We start from the raw sequence: 6,000 nt of genomic DNA, 5'->3' as shown, positions 1-6,000 counted from the left end.
ATGTACAGCCATCACACTCCAAAGGAAAATACAGTTGTAAATCATCAGCATACAAGTGGTAATTAATATTGTATTTCTTAAAAATTTACCCCAAGGGTAACATATATAATGAAAATAAAGTCGGACCAAGAATTGATCCCTGAGGAACCCCAAGTGATAGTCGCAGATGTCGAAACATAATTTCCAAGTGGCACAAAAGTGTAAGTGTAACTGATTGAGATTTGAAGTGTTAAGAACAGCCTTTGGTTGAATCAAGCTGTATAGGAAATGTACTTATAGGGGGCTGAGTTGTGAATGAAATAATGAAATTCCAGTTGGAGGAATTGAAGACTTTTGACTGCCAGATGTTAGTTTGATTGTATGATAGTATGACTGTAACAGAGTTAACCTTCTTTTGCAACTATTATTGCTGCCTTTATTGCAGTAATTTCTTTAAAATGACGTTTAGTTACTGAAGTAGTAGAGGGAAGATGTATTCTGTGATTCTGAGTATGACCGCTAGATGGCAATAAAAGGGAACTGAGGGAGAGATTATGGAGAAATTGAGTTGATGATGACCTGCTCTTCCATGCTTATCAAAGACTGTTGTTAGGATTTAGTTTTTTTACATCATAAAACACCACACCTCCATATTCAACAGCTCAGTTTATGGCCAGCTATATGGGCTGTTATTTGACAATATTTGCTTTGCTTACATGTCAGATGTGAATAAACTGGCATCTGCATGACAGGGCTGTGGTTGAGTCTCTCTCCCTCTCCTATACATATATTTTAGTATAAACCTTTTTTTCCCCCGGTATATAATTGATTTACATTTTTAATCATTTCATTTATTAAATAATAATTTAATTTATTAACTTTAGCCAAGTCATGTAGTGTTTTCTAGTATATAAGCTATGGTTAGACTCAGTTAGCAATTGTTGTTGAAATTATAATGTGCCAAACCTGTGAGATTGCTTGGAGATTGCTTTTTATACTAACTGGGTAACAAGCTAGCAAATTCTCACAAATTAATCAAAACATTAAAAAAAAAAGTAATTTAGAACAATCCGCACATGTTCATATGTAGCCTATACTGTAGCCTATATCTCTCAGAGTGCTGTGTGTGATTCTCTGCTTTTTGCTTTTGTATGTATCAATCAATTTCATTTTCAACCAGTTTCATTCCAGATGCATTTCGAAATGTTAGTGAATAGAAGTTAAATAGTATCACACAGTGCTATTACACTATTTGTGATCCGCTTTAATCAACATGAATTTGTGCGCAAGATGCATTAGATTCACAGTATCCCATAGAGCTCAATTGAATAGGCTCATCTGTGGCAGAGACTCTGTGATTGTAACAAAGATCCATGTTCATTTGACACGTATTGCCTGGATGTTATGCTTTAATGAGAACAATATTTACAATACTATATTTTGTCTTTTATGGACATTGTGACAGTGTTAGGGAAAGTTACTTTTAAAAGCAACGCATTACAATATTGTATTATTACATAAAGGAACTAATTGAGTTAGTTACTTTTTTGTTTGTTTTTAATAATTTCTCCCAATTTCTCTCAACACGGGGACACACAGAGAGAGGTGTCACTCAATAAATGGAAAAACAAAGTTACTTATTTGAAAATGTAACTCAGATATTTTGTTGTAAATTTAAAAGTAATGCGTTACTTTACTAGTTACTTGAAAAAAGTAATCGGATTACATTACGTGACAGAAACTGGCGTTACTTATTTGAAAAAGTAACTCAGATTAAATTAAATAAATTAAAAAGTAACGCGTTACTTTACTAGTTACTTGAAAAAAGTAATCGGATTACGTAACTTGTAATGTGTTACTCCCAACACTGCATTGAGATTTTAATCATTGTATTTTTTTCCCACCTGAAGGTCTGGCTTCTCAATATTATAGTCAAGCTCTTTTATAATTATTTACGGTAAAATAAAGAAATTTAAAAAATGTGTAGTAATGTAATGACATAATACACAAATGCTTTATTATCTATTAGTAATTATATTCAGGTTTAAATAGTATTTCCAGATTTACTGTCAAACAAACATCACTGGCATTCCACCCAAAACAGTTTTCCTGGAGAGAGGCACTTTTACTCAGCTGTGCTCTGTTCATTTCCTTCCCTTCTACAAATACAGAATTTATAATAAATTATGCAAATTAATTATAATTAATCTTTAATGTTTACTTTATGGCACTTTTACTGTAGTTCTTTTACTCTTTAATTTTCAGGACTTATGATAAATTGTTTAAAATGTGAGCTATAAATATGAATATGACTGTCACATTGTGATACCTAGCCATCTAAAATCTTATGTAAAATACTAGTTTTTGTCTTAAAACCATGTATTGTCCTTTCATTTCCTGAAAGGAAAAGGGGCAGGTGTTGCTAGACTTTTATTGTAATATTTTGTTGTGTTATTCAGAGATCTTGTTTCAGGTATAATTGTTTCTAGGTCATGGTGCTTTGTGTAACAATATCTGAAACAAATGATAAATTCATTTTGACATTTTTACTGTCTACAGGCCACCATGACTTTATTAAGGAATTTGCTGATTTTCTATCTGAATTAGTACTGGTTGCATATAAAGTCTTAATTGTTGGTGGTTTTAACGTCCCGGCAGATAATGAAAAAGATGAATTTGGATTGCCATTTATAGACATCCTAACTTTTAGAACATCTGGGGTTAGAGGATCCACACGTTATTGTAATCATACCTTAGATTTAATACTGTCAAATGGATGTTGATTCAAATCCTATAGCAGAGTCATGATATCTATGATCATTACCTAGTCTCTCGTATGCTCCATTTAGCTAAAACTGTAAATTAAACTCCATGTTACAAATATGGTAGAACCATCACTTCTACTACTAAATATTGCTTTATTAACAATATTCCTGATGTTACAACAGAAACTATAGACTCTCTCTTTTCTAGCACCTTAGATATTGTTTTTCCTTTGCACTTAAAGAAGATGAAGGAGAACATTTTGACACCATGGTGTAAAGAGCACACTTGCACCCTCAAGAGAGCAGCATAGCCAGAAGAAAACTAGAGGTATTTCACATTGCATGGAAAGATAGATATTGTTGCTCCCATCAGGTTAAAGAAAGGTTAGAAATAAACATCCTGAAACAGTCAAACTCCTGCTCTCGAGAGAGTAACTAGTAACCTTGAGCACAATTTGATCAAATAATGATTTAGAGGTTTTCCGAAGAGCATGGAAGGACAGTATGTCTAGTTCTAGACATGCTCTAAAAGATGCCAGGGCCGAGTATCTCTGCGAACCCATAGAAAACAACCAAAACAATCCTAGGTTATTGTTTAGTACAGAGGCAAGTTGAACAAATAATCAGATGTCGCCAAAACGAAATATTCCAACACAGCTTAGTAATGACTTTGTTTTTGTTTTTTTTTAGTGATAAAATAGAAAATATCAGGAATACAACTTTTGAATGTACAACCGATAACAGAGTCACAGGTTTAAGCTTCAAATATCATCACACAATAACAACTGCAGTTCTTTACTACTATAGGACAGGAAGAGTTTACAAAGCTTATTACCACACCAAAGCCAATCACATGTATACTAGATCCCCCTAAACTACTGAATTAACTGTTCCCTGTAGCAGGAAAGCCTCATCTCAATATAGGTCACATCCCGAGAACCTTTAGTTATTAAGCCTCTCATTAGGAATCCACAACTAGACCCTATAGTGAATACGCAAACTACAGACCATCTGAAATCTCTTGTTTATTTCTTAAATACAGTATTAAAAAAGGTTGTGTCTGCTAAATTATGCTTTTTTTTTTTTAGGTTTCAGGTCCCATCATAGCAAAGAGTAGCAAGCATAGTTAGAGTTGTAGAAATATTTTTTTTTATTTCTTTTTTTTTTTTTAATGCTTTTTTTTTTTTAGGTTTCAGGTCCCATCATAGCAAAGAGTAGCAAGCATAGTTAGAGTTGTAGAAATATTTTTTTTTTATTTCTTTTTTTTTTTTTAGAGTTGTAAAACATATTTTTGGGGTAATTTATGTGTGGTTTGGGTGTATTTACTGTAAAATAGATAGTAAAATTACAAAAGATAAAATGTCACTCTACAAGATTTTGTTTTGAACGGTTGCCTCCCAATAATCAGCTGTTGTCATCACGACCATGCACACACTCAGGGCACACATTTCAAGTCATGGATAGCAGTGTTTGGGTGATAGGGTTTCTCTCCCACACAGACAGCCTCATGCATGATTCAGAGTCTAGAGTGCACACTGGAGAATCAGATAGCTTTCTGTTAACAACATACAGACAATGTTTTGGTATTCAATAGCAAATATGCCTGTGGTTCCGGCACTATGACAATCAGGAAACAAAAACAAAAAAATACATAGATCTTTTTTTTTTTTTTTATAATTTTGAACATGAATGTAATTTTGGCCTTGTTTACCTAATAATGGTTAAAAGGAAGATCATATATTTGCATTTCATTAATCTATTACAATATATTTGCTTATGTGCAAAAAGAGCAGAGCAACAAGTACAGCCTTTCTTGTTTGTCAAATATGGAAATGTTTTAAACTACCTTATGTTGTCTTTGATTCAATTGTGATCACAGTAGTGTGACGAGTTGAAAAAAAAACATTAAAGCAGTAACAACTGCATACTGAGCTTAGCCATTTTATGCATATGTATATTAGGGCAATTTTCTGTAATTTTCCCTGTTGTATGATCTGTTGTACACTTTTATTTGATGTGTATTTGTTAGAATTCATTCTTTGTTAGACTCAAACACAGTATTCTTTATTCTTGCGCCTGTGCTATAACTAAAGGGCAATATCCTTAACCTCTCTTTTATGCTGCTTTGCCAAATGCATATTCATTGGACCTCATAATGACGCTGGATAATGGTGTATGAATAACAAACATTTCTTCAAGGGTGCTAATTACAGATAATTACTCAGTGATTGTGGTTGGGTTTTCACCGATTGCCTCTTTTCAGAGGTGTACAACATGTTGACGTCTATAATTTCTGTTGCTAAATATTCTTATTTATTTTGGTATTGGCAAATTCCTAGAACTCAGAACAGAATGAGTATTAATGAACATTTATATGCTGGCTGCTTTAGATGTAATAAATATGTAACTACAGTCTTCAATCTATATGCACAAAGCTAAAACCTTTAACAACAGATGGAAGACAGTTTTAGACATTATGTGAAAAGGGTCATATCTGGTGACACCAAAGCTAGTATATAAATATTAGACCATCAAAATAGTTATATAAATCAATTATCATATAGGGCAATTGTCACTTCTACTCTTCAGAAAGATGTGAAGGGGACATGTAATAAGGACACGCTTATGGGGAACTTTTCCATCCTAGATTTGTTGCTGCTTGTTGACTGACCTGATGAATTTTTTAAGCTCCTAGGGAGGCGCATCAGTTACCACTGAATCTATCACAGATCTTCATCTATGTCTGATGACAACTTAATTGCATTTGTCCTCTCAGACAAGGAAAATTAATCAAGATGATCTTGCAGCCAAGTGTTCTGTGTCTATTTTGTTTACTTTGTATGGTTATTTTATCTCTATATGCACTATTCCGGGCAAAGCCAACGAAGGAAACTCAACACTCTGTCTGTGATTAATAAAACATTGTCCCGAGGCCCAAAGGGCCAACCACCCGAATGCTTTCAGCTGTATAAGTGGTGAAAGGCGACATAATCTCCCCGGGACAAGATTTGGACTGAGATTGAAAGACGCTGTGGGAGAGGAACAGTATAAGGGGGGAAAGAGGACTCTTCATGCTGCACTCGAACGGACGGATAGTCTGGAAGCATGGAGAGCGGACGGAGCTTGGCGCAGGTCATCTCAGAAATGCAGAATGAGATCAGAAAGCTGGAGAGTGAAAACAAAGCACTTCGCGGGCAGCTCGACCGGCCAGCGTCAGCCTTGGACTCAATGAAGCAGAAGGACGGGTCACAGGACA

This window comes from Sinocyclocheilus anshuiensis, unplaced genomic scaffold (assembly GCF_001515605.1).
Source record: "Sinocyclocheilus anshuiensis isolate Anshui unplaced genomic scaffold, SAMN03320099.WGS_v1.1 scaffold1408, whole genome shotgun sequence".
Lineage (NCBI taxonomy): Eukaryota > Metazoa > Chordata > Actinopteri > Cypriniformes > Cyprinidae > Sinocyclocheilus > Sinocyclocheilus anshuiensis.
Note: the sequence above shows the minus strand (reverse complement) of the source record.